Here is a 17,973-nt window from a genome sequence, read left to right on the forward strand (position 1 = left end):
GCAGGCCTTGCAATGAAGTGGCAAGTTTGAGCCATAACTATTTTTCAGCGAAAGCTTGTGCTCCCACAGGTGTTCGCTGATACATGAGCCAGTTTGTCCGATATACTCTTTCCCACACTTCCACGGTATACGACCGCTTCTTCACATTTCACAAAAGGATTTGTATGTTTAACAGAACACTCTACTTTTAGAGTCATGAGATCCAATCAGGAGGCACGAAGTAGCAAGCTTTCGGGGCGCAGGAAAAACTACAAGAATTTTATATTTAGCGGCGACGTGTTTAAGATTACGCGCCACTTCGTGAGAATGCGGTATCGCCACTGGATAAGGCAGAAATTCCTTGCGGGCACGAGGTCGGTATACTGACCCTGCAATTAATTGTTGCAGTATAAGTCTATGCACTCCAAGACTGTTAAACGTGCGATTGCCACTATGTGCCTTGAATTTACCCTTAAAAAATTGTGCTGTCATAAGGCACACAAAACCTTTGACAAACAGATTTTGAAGTTGAAGAAAGCTGCCTTTCCTTGTTTGGTTTTGAGCAATGTTTCAGAGGCGTTGTTGAAAAAGGTGCAAAAAGAAAGAAACTGAAGCAGTGAAGAAGGTCAAACATTGGGAAAGAAAGCTAAACCAGTGGTGATACCGTATTCTCACAAAGTAGCGCATAATCATAAACATGTCATCGTGAAATACAAAATTCCTGTGGTTTCTTCCGAGCCCCAAAAACTTGCTACTTTGTGCCGTCTGATTGCATATGATGACTAAGAAAGTAGAGTGTTCTAGTAAATACACAAACCCTTTTGTGAAGTACGGAAAAGGGGTCGTATACTGCATACCGCTGAAGTGTGGGAAGGAGTAAACCGGACAAACTGGCCAATGTAATAATGAACGCCTGCAGGAGCACAAGCTTTCACTCAAAAATGGTTATGGCTCAAACTTGCTGCTTCATTGCAAGGCATGTGAGAATGAGAATAAGCAAGTACGTGAAGCAAGGCTTCATTATACAACAATGATGTTTAAAAGCAATGACACTGTGGCACATGAACTTTTGGAGGCCAACCAGACTAAGAAAAGAGGGGACACCTGTGTCGACACCCCGTCTCCGACTATTTACAGAAATGAACGCATGTTTTTAGATAAATTTTTGATTTTGGTTAATCTTATGATTCCCTTCATATACATCTTACATATTTTTGCACATGCGCATTCACATAATCAGTGCGTATTTTTTTTTCTTCCCCCTCTCTTCATGGCTATATATTCAGTGCTTTTGACCTCAATAAACAGTTGCAAGTAGCACCTTGTCCTGTCTTTGTTCTTTCTGACTGTGCTTTCTCTGTTGGCACTTCATCTATTGAAATGTAGTTTTCCCCCTTCCATGAGCTCATCTAGCACTGTAAAGAAGACAGAAAACAAATCACTCAACCCATTTAGTAGCCTTACTTCACGTCATATATGGCAAAAATTTTCCAATGAAGCAGAATACCTTTACTACGCTGGTTCTTACAGCAGCTAGTGTTTTACGACTAGCTGACAGTGTTCTCGGCAGTGAAAAGCCGCAATTAAAGTGGTTGAGCAACTTTTTAATGTCTCCTACAAAGTGCCACGCATGTTCAAGTAAGCAATACTACTGAAAGGCAAGCTCCACTATCTGGGCCTGAAGATTTTCTGTGGTGAGCATCGAGCTGGAGCTATTCCTTGCACTCAAAGGTGTTTTTAACTTTTCTATTGGTGCACCTGAACACTGAAGCATGTTGTTTCTACAGGAACACCAGAGAGCACATTTAACCTTTGGTACCACCCCGACGTGGAGGGGAGCTTCCATAACCAAGTACAATGTTTGCTTTTAACAGTGCGTTCGCACTGCCTTTTAGCATGCATTGCCAAGAAGCATTTAATGGAGTTGAACGTAGTTGACGTCTCAGGTCAGACAACTTCGAGAAAGCCAAGGCCTATGACTGTTATGCAATCTGTACACAAAGGCAACCATCAATTCAAGCAAATTGCTCAGAGAGTTGAAACTACCTTTTTATTTTCAGTGCCAAGCAATCTGGGCATGTACAAAATGTTAACCGGACCAGGGCAACACGTGAAGTTTACATCAAAAAGTATGTGCTGGAGTTCATAGGTACTACGGTTGGTGCTGTTTACAATATCCCACTGTCCTGCAGCCGCAATTATGTAGGACAAACCGGCCGACGACTCAAGGATTATCTCACAAAACATGCACAGACCCTTGACACATGGGGGAGCAACATAGCTATTGATGCTGCTTTGTGCAGTTGTACACCAAATTTTTAGCAGTGAAGTATCTTCATGACAAATTTTCATAGCAGACATTACTTTCAGAATAGCTCCCACTATGCTAGCGTGCCATCACTTAACCTGCTTGGCAAATTGAAGTATTCAGATCAACCTGCCGAACGTTCTGAATTGGGCTGCTTGGTGCATGTTTATAAGGGAACCGAATAGGGCTACAGACAGGACAAAGGGAATATGTTGCTGTGTACAACACTGTCACTTCATACTGGCAGTAGCACTGTTCGTTCCCTTTTAAATATTTATATCTTTTGGTCGCCTGACCACGCAACGCAGCTGTGAGCTCAGGCTATTTTACATTGTTACATTGCCTTCTAATGTTGCACTTAATTACATCATCGCATACTCACCTGTTATAGTTAGCTCAACACTAGCTCACAGTGAGCTTATTCGTGGCTAATCTTAGTTACCATGGAGCCCATGCATAACAGTGCTAACGATCAGTGTGCAGTGTTGTTGCATACTCATTAAGCCAACACTAGACAAACAGTTATTTTATTGGTGCATGTTTTATCTGTTGCCTCAAATCTTGAACTCTGGCCCTATAAGTGTTTTTTAAACACCACTCATATGTGCAACCAAGTCAGGTACGAAACAACATCCCTTTCAAGTCGACGTGCTCATACTGAACCAATTTGTTGCCACAGGAAAACAAATCATCAATTATTCTTGAATGCATCTGCAAAAATTACTCTACTTGCATAGGCCTCGTCATTCCACCAACATTTGCAGTCACTGTCTATTAAGACTGCATATGCAAGACAGATATACAATAGAATGGCACAGCTTACCAGAACAAAGAGCACTACTAGACAGACTACTGTGGCACACTTTCTCAGGCCCACTGGCTGAGAAACTGAGCACAAACCGGCACACAGACATCCTTCAGTGGTGCAATAGCTGCAATTGAAGCAAATATTATCACGTATTTTCAGACGGTCATCCACAGTAAAGCAAAAACATTTTCATATACAAATGCTCTTGCACATAAGCTTGTCACCAAATTACCGATTGCTGTGGTATTGTTTGGTGTCTTCAATTGTATCATTAAGCTCATTTAAAAAAAGACTTCATGAAGCACCTTCTATTCGGAAAAACAGCAGACATTTTGCTCTACATAACTCACAACATGTATTTTAGAATAATTATTGTATTGATGCCTATATGCTGAAAATTAGTCTACGCAACTAGAGACAGTCGGTATTAGAACCAGCCTTTAACATGAGTGTTGACACATCTTTTGATTTTCTTATACCAGTTTGGAACATTTGTAATTTTGGATGTCCATTACACACTTTTGGGCACCGCTATTCTGTGTCAAGGTTACGTTAAAAATTGCTTATCACATGCACTTGCTTTACAATTATGGCCGCAGATGGGCAAAATTTACGTGGCAATCCACTCCCAGATTACGTTAAATGCTGACGTATTGCGTCAGAACGTTGATAGTCAGCCTGGTAGCTGTCTGAAGTAAAAACAAAACAAAAACAAAAATTCGCGAGACATCTGATGCCGATTACCAGCTAGCAAAATAATCAATTTCTTCTCCAGCGACCCTTAATGGGTATCCACGCGGACACTTTCAAGTGCGATCGCGCACGATTGCTCGGGCTCGATCCCAAAGTGTTCCAAGGCACCGTGTTACACCAGTGTTACGTAACACTGCAGATCGCACGAGGTTACGGCAGCAAGCACGCTACACCGTCCATTCATTGTGATGTAGAAGCATCGCATGCAACATGCTCTATGAGGTCTTCATACACAAGCAGATTTTCGATTCCAGAAGCAGTCTTTCAATTACGCATATGAACACAGCGATTATGCACGCCAAGCACACTGCATCCTAAGCTTAAGGAAAAATAGAATTCCGCTGTGATGCAATGCGTCGCCGAATACGGCTAAAGGCTGTTTCACATGCTGCGACTGCAACGACGAAAATCGGTGCTGTCGCACGCGTCGCAATGCGATTTTTGGAGGGCTCATTTCACATGATTGCGATTTCAACAATGCGACTGGTGCGACGCCCAGGGTTGCTTACTGCCAGGTTTCGTGGCACACGCTGCATAATTCTTTTATTGTAATGAATAAAACGTTTACAGTATAATATTCTTGACTTTTATTAATTAGAAGCAAATAATATGTACGTTTATTAATTTAAAAACGTTAGTTAAGATTTGTCTTGGGGTGCGCGACAGCGGTTTCTGTAGTTCAGTGCGACATCGCGCACGTAAACAGCTGTTCGCAGGTGGTTCAGCGATGTGTGTTGCCTTATCTACCTTCTATGACCGTTTCGTTCTGCCTGTGCTACAACAATCTGCAAGATGACCTATCGACAAGTTCATATAGCTACCCTCACCGTATATGCAGTATTCGGAATTCGGCTGCCACGAAGTTGTCGTGTCAGCCCAACAAGATCCTAGCGCTACCCGTGCTCGGCGTCAGCGTCTAGAGAAATGATGCGTGTATATTGCCTGTCATTGCGCATATGTGGTGCCTGCTCCTAGCCATATTCTTACGCCAAACGCAACAAGAAGCACCAACCCGAACGCCCGCGTGTGCCCCTGAACGAAGCCTCAAACGATCTGTGTGATTACGACGTGGAATGAAAATTGTGTTGTGAAATTCAACCTTAGCGCTAGCCTGGTTCGTCCATCGCCGTGCTTGCGCTGCGAATATATATATGGGAGCCCCCTCTCAATATTTCTAAAGGCGCAAAAGCCGACGCATCAAATGTTTCGAGCAGTTACCGTCACTTTTGTAGAAACCTGTACGTTGTAACATAGCATTCTAAAAGATACGCTTCTCGTCCACTTTGTTGTCCCGTGTCTCGCGCTGGTAGTATACTCGGAACTTCTAACAAGAAGACCATATCAATACGCGCTATTCATAATGCAGGATCGTAGGCCCACGGCAGGCGCACTTGCCGTAGAATCTTTCAGCTTTCTGCTCAGCCTCGCACGCCTCTCACGGTTAGCCTGTTTTGTCGAAATAAATATTATTATTATATTATTAATGTTATTAGATATTATAGTTTCTTCACTGTAATTTATAGCAATCATCCAGATTTCTTAAGCTAGTCATGCATTTAACCTGTATTAGATCAACATTGTTACGACATGCTTATGGGAGTCATTTCAAACTAGATTGCTCAGCCAGAGAAAGTACAAATGCAAGCCTCAATGTTTATTCCAATTTGGTATTCCTAAACATTATATTAGCAGAATTGTATGCCTGCTTGCATTTACTGCAATTCAATGTTCAGAGCTGGAAAAACTGATTCCTTTTCTTGCTGCCGAATGGCTGCTTCAGTGTCGATAGCAAGCTATAATTATTCATTTCGAAAGTGTTAAGCAATGACTATATTTCTAAGCTTATCAATGCGTTTTTGTTCCACGAACACAATTAAGTTTTCTCTCTCCCTCACATTGATAGCTATGGAATGAAACCGTTCACTTTCATAAGCATCAGGACGCAAACATTCTGAAATTTGTCCTGAACATTTGTATGCGTCCTATAGTGTGCATGTTTGTATTAAGTTCTGGGGTTACAATCGCAGTGATCTACACATATTGTTATATTGCAACAAACAAATTTATTTCACTTTGTTTTCAAATCTACCATGTGGCTATGCAGTAACGACTGCTTTAATAAGCAAAAAAGGAAAACTGCAGATTCAGTGTACGTGTTGGAATCTATGCGAAGTGAAGTTTCTGTCAAGTGGTCAATTAAATGCTGTTAAAGTAACTGCGATATATACAATTTGTCTTATTTCCAACAATCCAACGTGTCATCTTTTGCAAGGTTTGCTTATGCACCGCATAGGTCACAACCTTAACGTCATGTAATCTTTATACATTACACTGTTCACAAACCATACCGAAACGCAAACGGCAGTTAATGTAGATGCACGCTGCGAGACATCAACACTGTGACGTTTGTTGAGCAAGGAATGGTGCGAGGTGTATGCAGATGAATGAATGAGGTGCTTATGTACTAATTTATTTATATACCTCGCAGGCTGCAAGGTTGGAGTATTATGCAAGGGGGAATAAAAAAATTTGTTACAAAAGGAAGAAGGGCACAACATTAAGAAAAAAAACAGCAAAAAAAGCAGTACCACTACATTGCACCAACTAGGCCAACGTGTTTTACTGGCACAACATTATACAATACTTAACAAACAATAACAGAAAAAGTTACTGCCCATGCAACCTGTACAGACGGTAAACCAGCGAAGCTGAAATGTGCAGCCCCGGTTTTTATCACTGGGTTAATTCCAATGGCTTATTCAAGTCCTTCTATATTATTGGTTATGTCTGTGTTTCTTAATGAGGTTATGCTCATGTTTGGCTTGGGTTTATGACATTGTTTATTTGGAATGCCGCACATAGCACTTTGCAAGATCACCATCTTCGAAAGTGCAATGAGCAGCGGTTCATTGTGTTAATCCAGGTGGTCCATCGAAGTCTTTCTGAATTATGTTACGCATTTGTGTTTTGTAATGCGTTAATCATAATGTTTATGACTCAGTTATGCACTGTAGTTACCAAGTGACACACCGGGGCTACACATTTCATTTAATTAAATACAGGGACACATTTTTGAACCTATAGGGAGGTCTGAGAGAGACTTCTGCACGCCTGCTGCTAGAGAGAAACGACGTCACTATCGGTGTAGCCAATGGCCCGCCACACCTTTGCTGCAAGATAATTATGACATCATGATCTTGTCTTAACCCCGTCCCGCTCTGTGTCCCTTCCTTGCAATAATGCGTAGATAAATGTTTGTGTGTTAAATGCATAAGCCCAACAATGTCTATGTCTACCCAACAAGAAATGTCTCCGTCCCTCATGTAAGACGAATAATGGCTCACAACCCCCGAAACAATGGCTCATACCCCTACGCTAGGGTTCTTGTGATCGGACCATGAGTGTTTCGCCTAGGCATATACAGCTTCACTCTAAAAATAATGAACACCTTTCTGCTAGATACCAAGATAATCTCATGAGGTGTACTAACAAATGAAAGTTTATTGACCATGCCGAGTAAATGCTGGTCGACAAGCAATAAATCGAATTTACACAAAAAGCAGAAGCAAGATCTGATGCGTGTCCATACAGATCCCAACAGGAAACGCATCCATCTCTGAAAGTGTAACAGCGGCCATGCTGACACAAGATTCTCCCAGTGTATTTGCATCTACAGCATCCATAATTTCTCTAGGCGGCCGATCTCCACAGAATGCTAGCTTCTTCCCTCTACAATGCACTCTCCACATCTGAGCGTGCATTGTAGAGGAAGAAGCTAGCACTCTGTGCAGATCGGCTGCCTAGAGAAATTACGGAAGCTGTAGATCTAAAAATGCTGGGTTAATCTTGTCATCACGGCCTCCGTTAGAAATGGATGCATTTCCCGTCAGGAAATGCACATGAATTTTTGCTTCTCCGTTTTGTGTATGTTCAGTCTATTGTCTGTCAGCGAGCATTTACTCGGTGTGTACATTAAACTTTTGATTGTTAGATCATCACGGTATTCTTGTTTGTCCTATGCGTTCTTTGGTGCCATTTGCAGCCAGGCTATTCGTTTTTTTTTTTAGGCTGCAGCAAGTCACTTTAATGGCCGTCATGATACCTTATAAAATCTTTTATTTGGCCAATGTAGCAAGAATGTACAGTGTGAAGCAGTAAGAACAGGGTATGCTAACTTCTAATTAAAAGGTTTATTGTGAAAATGCAGTGATCTCTAAAGGTTACCACAAAGTAGTACAGCAATAAAACCTGATAAAGGCTAGTGCTTGATGAAACCAAACATAAAAGCCGGAAAGGGGGAAAATACACATAGATATACAAGTCCAGGGAAAAAAAACAGTGATCACCAAGTGTGCAAGTGGCTACCTTCCAGGAAACTCATTTTTTCCCAATGGCATGGAACTGGAAGAATGTGCTTGCATTGCATAAGCAAGCTGTCAGTATGTCTATTGGAATAACAACAGTGTTTCTTGAAAGGTGCTGGCTTGCAGCATTGGCAATTGTAATTATTTTTTCCTGCACTTGGAATTTTTCTCTATTTTCTTTCTGTAGCATTTTTATTTATGTTTGGCTGCATCAAGCACCAATTTTTATCTATCCTTCAAAGATGTCTTTCTTTTTCTGGGGAAAACTCGGGGAAGGCAGGAGATGGAAATTCAAGACGATGAGCAACATGAGAAAAAGGTGAAAGTAGGAGCCAACGTTTCCACACGTGGACCTTGAAGAAGACAAGTCCACTTGTCGAAACGTTGGCTCCTGCTTTCACCTTGTTCTCGTTTTGCTCATCGTCCTTTTACAACTCGCCACATTTTTACAAATGAACCTCAGTTGAAAGTTAGTCCTCATCCATATCTAGTGTCATCCTGTTGATACTGCTTCATGCTATGCACTCTTGCAACATTTGTGTCTGTGTGTGCACATGCGTGGATTTGGATGTGAGATCGGGCCCTTGGGCAGAGGTATCATTCTTCTCCTGTGCAGCCTTATGAATTCATTAACTATACTGCAACAGAAATGCGATGGACAGGAACGAAGTGAACACACAGAGCGCTTCGTTCTTGTGTGTTGTCTATCTGTTGCACTTTAGTTAATAATGAATAAACACAAACTCATCTAGTTTTCAGTTATTATGTCAGGCTTATAAGCCCGCTTGTGTCCTGGAATATCTGCATGGCTATGTATCCTGTAATTTAATTTCTGGCTATGTGCTGGCAAGTCGCGTTTTAATCTCGTGATTTTCCTGACAATCTTGTGTGATGTGCAGGCCCAGACAGTTTCTGGTGAATTCATGCAGGGTGTTGGGCAGGGTGAATCTGCATTACAAGTGCTGCTTTGATTGCTTTCCGTTCAGCTTTTCTAGGTGTAGGATGACCTGGAATGGTACTCACTTATATGGGGTTTAGTTTTATGTAGTGTCATACTACTGTTACACTGCTATTGCCAGATCAGTGTACTATATGTACCTTATGTTTGCTTGTATCTTCATGACTAGCAACCTCCTCTGTGTGTTTGGCAGTTGCATATAGTCGCCTGGCCTAATTGTTTGCCCCCATATTCCATGGTATGGGCCTGTTGTGTTTCAAGTTCAGGTACTCCCGAGGTTGTGTTTCTGAAGGGAGGGGTAGTCGTCTTTGCATCTCATATGCTAGCTGGCATAGTATCTTGGGATGAGGTTCTGAGCTCTTGAGACAAAGAATTTGTGCTGCAGGCTGCAACTCTACTCTGTCTAGGTGCTTGTTTGTTAGCTCTTTCTCATAGAGGTCTTCAAGCATGGTACAGTTGGAAAGACCTGTTATTACTACCCGATGCCTGTATTCGATGAGTTGTCTTTTTTGTGTGCTGCTGGTAATTCATACCGTACCATACCTTGGACACAAGCACAGCATCTGCAATTTTCTATAGTATCCGCTCGCCCACCCTCGTTATTTCGAGATTATTCTTTTCACCAGGTGTGGAAGTTGCGTCCAGGCATTGCATAATTGTTTCACCCGCATGCTGGCTCTGCCGTCATGGGCTTACACTAGCTGAGGATTTGTGGATGTTGACTTGCGGGCATATTTGTCCAGCTATGTGGATCACAATGTGCAATCTGGGGTAGTTCTTGATTCTAGTCTTTCTTTTTTTTCTGACGTCGATATGAGCTGACTTATCATAAAGCGAGAGGCCAGACTAGCCAAGAAAGTCTGCAGTGTTGTCGAGGGCTTGTTGCATCATTCTTGATTTCAGTATAAGATAGCTTTCCCACAGACTGTAATATACCATAGGCTGTAGTGTTTCTTGTAGTATGCCCGTGTTGTTGGTGTGTGTGGGCTAAACGTACCTCCAACTCTCACCTGGAATTTTCTGTCTTTCAGAAAGTTAGTTTAAGTGCTCTACCAGAAATGTTTTTGCTCATCGTTCCTCTTATTAGAGCAGCATGAGGTACTGCTAATAACCCTTTGATGACGAGACATATAAATACCGAGAAAACATGTTTATTGTTCTATCTAAATATGCAAAACACGTCAAGAGTAAGCATAATCAACAAAAAGAAAAAATATTTTGCAGAAATTTTTCAGCAATAGAGGGAAAACCCCAGGCAGGAAACTGGACGTGGGCTTCACCCCAATGAAGCCACCTAGCTTTATTTTCAATTTGTATAGACAGCTCTTATCATATGTGAACCATAGGTGCCCATTTCATTTGCTTTACATCAGATGTGCGACACTACTGCAGCTGCATACGTTGCATTGGCCTGTCTCCTCTGAACTTGCTTGCGTGCCAAACGTCTTCTTTCTCGTCCAGTGTTCCTGCTCTAAACCAACAAATGACGCTTGCTGCCTGTCATTCAGTGTTGGCCGAAGACATTTAGCAAGAAACTTCGTACTTGATACTTAAACTCGACAAGAAAAAAATTCTTTTTTGGTGTTGTCCTGTAGGCAACACTCGTCAATAAAGGGTTAAAAGCCTCTTCACTCTGTTCATTCTTTCATAAGCGGTATTACACAATGTCCTGCAATAAAGTTTCTGCTGCTTATGGCCCACTCATATCTGCCAGATGGGACAACTCTTGAAAAAGGTTTTCTTTGTGCTATGTGTGCGACGTAGTATGAGCATTCATGCCTTGACATTTATACATCTGTAGAACCAGCTTCTTGAAAAAGTACTTGCTATACCTGATCATGCTTACTTGTGCAGTGCTGTTGAACAATGCATATTGATGCAATGAATATTTACACACTTGAGTTATCACGAAAGATGGTTGTTTTACAATTCTGCGCTTTGCTTTCTATTGGTGTTAGATTTTGCTTAAGCATGCCCCCCGTGCAATAGCGTTTTGAAGTGTAAGGGTTCAATAAAAGGTGATGAACTAAATCTAAGCGCAAGAGCTTTTTTTCACACCTATGACTCCCATCGAAATGCGACTTCCATGGCTGGCAAATCAATCCCTCGCCTTGTGTTAGCAGCAGAATGCTATAGCCACAGTGGCAGGTGAACAAATTGAAGAACAATATTTCTGTCTATAATTTTTTTTCTTGCCTGTATGTAAGTAAAGTTTGGAATAAGTTTGTCATTGCAAAAAAGCCCAGTTTGTGTTCTTTTATTGAATAAACCACATATTGTGTATAGTTTAAATGCAGAAATTTGTTCTAAAATCCTCAGGTGATATATGTTCTTGCAAGTAGCATGGTATTTCATTACTTATAAAGATAGTAATCGCAGCGGATATCGTTATATGGGTTTACACACTAATATATGTGATCACAAACTTATTAGAAACTTACTAGAAACATGTAAGGCATGAATGTTTCTGCACACTTGATCAGCTGTGAACGTGCAACTGCTTGTACTGGCTCACTTCACTGCACAGTTTTGATTTACTTTTCTTCAGCGTGTCGTTTTATACTGTTTTCTCCCCACAAGAACAGGCCGTTTGCCTGCTTTTCGCATTGTTGCACGAGTTCTACATAATTGTGCAGGAGGGTACGTTGTCACTGTGCCACTATGGCAAGCAATTTACTTAATCTACTAGCTGTACAGTTGATTACCTTGCAGAGCAAGTGTTCATACAGATGCAGTAGGGATACAAAGTCCGCAACATAGTCAACGTTTATTGGTTTCTGTGCAAGAAAAAAAAAATTCTCCAGAGAAGAGGTGCAACTAAACGTGCATGTAATATTTTATTCAAGCCACGGATTTAGTGCTATCGTAGCAAATTCATTACGATAGCCTACACTTTTGCTCTGTCAAATTTAATAAGAGGCAAGATAAGCTTTCAAGATGCATCGGGAAATTCGTGCTTGAATACCGACAAGAAAATGCAACTGAACGGTACCGCGTTCAGCGCAACGTTGAAATTTCGGGTACTTTGCTGTCTTGTCATTTGCCCTTGCCGAGGTTGAAATAATTCAAGCTGCTCCGTAAGCGCGATTTTTGCATGCTACTCAACAAAAGAAAACTATGACGACCTCGTCGTCTGCTGGGGATCGAACACTTCCTAGCACTGACAACTCACAAAGGCGTACGAAGCAAACGTGAAAATGCACTTCATTTGCTGTGTAGCGTGTCAACGAACGCATAGCAATCGGAGAATGCAATCTGCGGTGCAAGTTTTTTATTCTCCCTTCGCGTACGTACCGAATTCGACGATCCACGTCTCCGCGCATTGCACTTGTCGTGCGAGGCGCTTTTTTCCAAAACAAACCGGCGAAATAGCTCCGTTGACAGCTCTCCGCGCAATTTCGACGGAAAATCGCAGCGATCGGTGCGACGGTGCGACTGTGCGACCAACCGACTGTGCGACCAGCCGAAAATCGGGGGGTCGGCACTGCGACTCCGATTTTCATCGCAAACGACGGAAATCGCACTTCCGGTGCGACGAAAATCGCATCATGTGAAACAGGCTTAACATAGTGTTACACCGCGCCGTGAGAGATTGCTAAGGGGAACACTAACTGCACTTTATTTTGGAATGCCAAGAACACATCACAACAAATTGCAAAACTGGAATGCCAACGTCAGTAAACCAGCTGGCACATACAGCCGATAACGAACTGCTACAGACGACATCTTCGCTGAAGTTGCCTACGAGCCTCAAGGTACTCTATATGCAATCAGCACAACAAATGCTGCACCGTTTATCACAGTCTCGCAATGCCGTGGCTTTATCAATCCTCATGGTCAAGCGGGAATGTCGTTACAGGGCATTGACAGGGCATGCTCACACAACACAGTTGAGCCCGTCACCGGCCATCGCGGTGCATTTCGCACGCACGACGTGCACCACCAACAAAAGACACTTAAATCACTTACTTGCGTAGCAGTCCATCGTCGATTCCTTCTTATTCTTTCAGTGAAATCCCAAATGCAACAGGTATACCACCACCGCACACCGCCATTTCCAGCCGCTGTCCACTCTATACTGTTGAGGCGGAGAAATGCAACCCGTCGTGTAGAAGCGATGAAGGGTGGTAAGCAGCGTGTGCGTGCGTACTACGATTCGCCTACGAATAATGTTCAAGCAGCGTTACCTATGGTGATATTATGTAACTGCTGGTAAACGTGGGCGGTGTCTTTTCTTTATATTCGTTGCGTGTTGATTTTTCGCTCTTAACATGCTCAGTAGCCCTCCACATGAAATTACGGACGGTTCTCCGTATTTCAAAAAACAGAGCTCACGTACGTTTTTTACGTAGAATTCCGCCGTTTTTCATGAAACTGAATGGTCTACGTAATTTTTACGGCAGGTTTGACCGTAAAATTACGGAAATTTTTTACAGTGTAGGTATACCTCGAAGCTGCTCACTGGCTCGTGATGTCGGCTCAGGTTCTGACTGTGTTTTCGTGCTCCGTGACCCTGGCTTGTGTTGTTCAATAAGTAAAATGCGACTTTTAAGTTCTTTTGGGTACGTGCTGACAACGTCCGGTGTAATGTTTGAAAGGACCGCGTAGCAATGGCAACAGCAGCCACTGTTCGAGCGAAGACGTCCGTGCCAGTCGCACATGTATGGCGTACCCCAAGTTCGTTGCGGTGCTGTGTTGCCAGTGAGAAAGATCGGAGAGCAAGCAACTGTTTTTATGTATCTGCGAACGGATATTTTCACCCGAAGAAAAACGGTAGGACATAAGTATGCGTACCGTAAATAAAGCTTCTTATTGAGCGATGTGCATCGAATTGTTATCGCGCATATAGGCTTTGGTCACGTCATTGCTTCCGATATTGCATTAACATTACGCTCTATCCGAGACACTGATTTAGACGCATGCCTATTGGCTCCGAGTTTCGGCATTAACTCGATAGATCAGCTATGTAGCTCCTTTTCACAGCCGAGAGATATTGCTTGGACGCGGAGCAACTAGTGCGGTGTATAATATGTATGACTGCGCATTTTTCGGAGTTGCGTCGCCTGCTGCGGGTCATGCTCACACGTAATAATTTGTTGCTACGCTGCCACTGTATCGCAAAAAATTTAATTTTGCTATGAAGCAGACGCACTTACATTTTTCTTGCTTACTGTAACTGACGCACTACTTTTTGGCCGCGAACGCCGGCAGTGTGCGAAGTCGCTCCAGCACTCAGAATGGCATGGTAATTGTGAAAATCTACGCCATTAACTTTTTTCTCTCACTATTCTGAATTAACAGTTTTGTGCTGATTAAGGTATTCTGTTAATATCAGAGAGGCACATCTCGTATGAACGAGCATGTGAGTCGTAATTCTGAAAAACAGCACAGCTGCTCCCTAGGCGGTTTAGAGGCACACAATATCGTGGGTATGTATACTGGCACCGTTGCTATTTGGATATCGCGTGTACGTGGGATGTCTTTCAAATTTCTGTATTGGGCGTTTCTGAAATGTTTATGTATGTCATGATATACGTGCTTTCATTGACTTGTTTCGTCGAATTTGATGCGGTCTCGTGTGCATATTTCGAAATTTGACCAGCAGCCTCTGTATGTAAAGAGGTTCACGCGATGCCTCTTTTTATACTCCCGTCGCACCTCGAAAAAACCCCGTCCATTGCAAAGCAAAAAAGAAAGAAAAGATAGAAAAAATAACTCCCAAAATTCCACGCAAAAATTCCGCTCGCACGGAGTAAAAATTCTACTCCGATCATACGGAGCATAATAAACTCCGAACCGGGGGGTCGCTAGAGGACAAGCGTTATACTCCCACCTCGGAGTTATTTCCGTTTACAGTGTAAGCTGCGGTTTACGAGCCATGAAACATACGCGACGATCGTAACAGCGCCGGCACCGTTCTGCTGTACAATAGGAGCTGTGACGTTATACTATGACATGCGTTCAAACTGTTCGCTGCAGGTTACATTGCGTGACTACTTGGTTCCATGGATGAGGTTTCCGCCCCTGAATAAAATAGTCTTGCCAAGTAATAGCAACATGCCTTACAGTCTGAATTACGCTTCTCCAGCAAAGGGACTGTTTACGATTTGCGCGAGCGTCCTAAGCAGTGGTAGGTGCTGGATTACATATAACATTGTTCTATATACCGCATGGTCCAAGCATACGGCATCAGCGGTTACATATTTATAAACGTTGTGCGGAGTGGGTATGCGAGGTCCTATGGCGGCGTTAGCCAGTTTTCTCTTGCTTCTTCCAGAAAGAGGCTGAAAACCGAATTTAGTTTTGCGGTTGTGTTCGTTCCGTTCTCTACGACGCACTCACACGTATTACGGAAATTTTGTCCTCAAAAAAGGCATCGCATTCTTTTTATGCGATCCCTCTCACATGTTATGGCTGTATGCAGGCCAAAAAGACAGTGCCGAAGCGCACAGCTTACATAGTTATCGTGCTGGTTCATCAACCGCAGTGATCGCTGTGTTGAGCAGCGCCGTCGGCCTCATGCAGGAATGCTAGCGTAGACGTGGTAATTTGAAGCCTACTAGAATTTAAACGCGCGAGAACGATGCCGGTGCATTGCAATTTTTTTATAGCGCCTGCCGCTTAGATGTTTCGTGGTTGCCTTAGGTTGGCCGTGCACGAGCATGTGCTCTTATGCTTTAGGTTTTGCTCCCTACGCCAAGCGATCAGATAGTGAGCAGATTTACCATTTCATGCTGCTAATACAGATACACCGGTTTTCTTTGTTGAATTAAAACCGATATAAGCAAAATAGTTCACAGCACATACACACATCGCGACTGATAATGTTCGTACACCGCGGCTGATAAAGCGCGTGACATTTTTGCGCCCCCAAGAGATATTTCCGCCAACTCTAGTTACTGATACACCGAAATTCTTCCCTGACGACCTTATATGAACGGACATGGCGCAAAGTTCACAAAGTACTATCTAAAACATCTCGAAATCGTTCCGCAGCGCGCGACAGCAATACTTTCAAGCAGCGCCGCGCCGGATCGCCCAAGCCAGAGAGGAGGAAAGGCTCTCCGCGCGCCCCATCTTCCTCGCCCGATGAAACGGTCTATACTGTCACGTGTACTTATCTTTATCGGGCGACCACGTTTCGCCGCCTAACGAATTTTCTCGCACAGCGTGGGATGCGCTTGCATGTATCTGAAGTTTCTGGAAAATTATCGATGCTTCTATCTGGCTGTCTGTTGTCGCCGAACTTTGTGTTATCTGATTTCATCGCGTGACGGAAATGGTGTAGAGCTTTGTGGAAGGCAGGCGGGTCTGAGTGATTAGTCTGGAAGATTCGACGACTGCTGTATAAAAGCCGACGCGCTTAAACCGCTGATCAGATTTTCGACGATCGCCGACCCTGTTCGCTGCTATCGTTGAGTTATAAGTGTAGCCTGTTTTTGTGGGCACAGGTTCGCCCAATAAAAAGTAGTTTTGCCTTTCACAGTATTGCTACTGTGTTCTTCAGCGTCACCCCCACGTGACATCTGGTGGAGGTGCGGGGTAACGTTCCCCGTACCTCTCGCAGATGTCACGCGGTGGTTACGTTGAAGAACACCACTCACTCGTTCACTCACTCTCGCACTGCATAGGTTCAAGAACAATCTGTCCTCTTGGCTGAGTCCATCCCAGTCTGGAACCTATGGAGCGCGAGAGTGAGTGAAAGAAAAGAGGTAAGCGGGCAATCATTCACAGACGCAACACCCGATCGACGTCACCGACTTGCACGGGCCAATGGAAAAACTAGGAAAGTGCTCCAAAATGAGAGCGCATGACCTTGACGCCCCCCAAAAAATGTTGAACCGAAACTAACAAGCACACGCATGCAGACAAAAACACACGAATACTGACTTAATGTTTCACAATTTAAACGAAACACAAAAAAGGGGGGATTTCCATGTCAGGGGCTCCTCGGAACAAAAGTGTGTGCGCCTCCTTGGCCGCATCACATTGTTTTTTTTTTCTGTGCAGATTTCAGGCAATTAAGTTGAATGAAATCATCTTTCAAGTTCTCCCATTTAAAACGAACTTTTACTCATGAACTTCAGACGGTCGTGTTTCTAGCATCCTGATCGAGCACTACAGATCAGAACCGAGTCACAGAGAGGAAGGACGTGATAACGCAGTAACTCGGTTTCACAGAGAAATCGTGACTGCTTCCTGTGGCTGCGGTGTCCGTGATCGCATTTACTCGAAACTCTTTTTTTACATTCTCGGCAGAGCAATGAAAATCTGCCAAGTTTTAGAAACTCAACTCGACATTGAGTTTAACATTGCCATTGACACGTTGGTTGAGAACAAGCAAACGCACTCGTTCACAAGACGAGAAACAATGTACACAATTCACTGTGTACGCGAACTTTGGTCGTATTTGTCTTTTTTTTTCCTTTCGTTCGATTGTACTGCTTGTTTACATTCAGCGTATATTTACATCCACATATTTAAGTTGTCACCAAGCTAGTCGCGTCTCACGTGCATAAATGTATTTTTATTTTGCTTAATTTCACCTTGTTTTGTGTGCGAAGAAGTTCTTGTGTCTTTTTACGTTACAAGCACATTGTGAGTTTCAGCTTTTCGTTGTTTTGTTACTTATGTTTAATAGGAGTCCTTTTGTGTTTCGCTCTCCTATATTTGTAGCATCGGGACGATGCTTTTTAAGAGGGGGGTATTGACACGTCTACTTATCTTTATCGGGCGACCACGTTTCGCCGCCTAACAAATGTAATCGCACAGCGTGAGATGCGCCTGCACGTATCCGAAGTTT

Source organism: Dermacentor albipictus, chromosome 2 (genome assembly GCF_038994185.2).
Source record: "Dermacentor albipictus isolate Rhodes 1998 colony chromosome 2, USDA_Dalb.pri_finalv2, whole genome shotgun sequence".
Taxonomy (NCBI): domain Eukaryota; kingdom Metazoa; phylum Arthropoda; class Arachnida; order Ixodida; family Ixodidae; genus Dermacentor; species Dermacentor albipictus.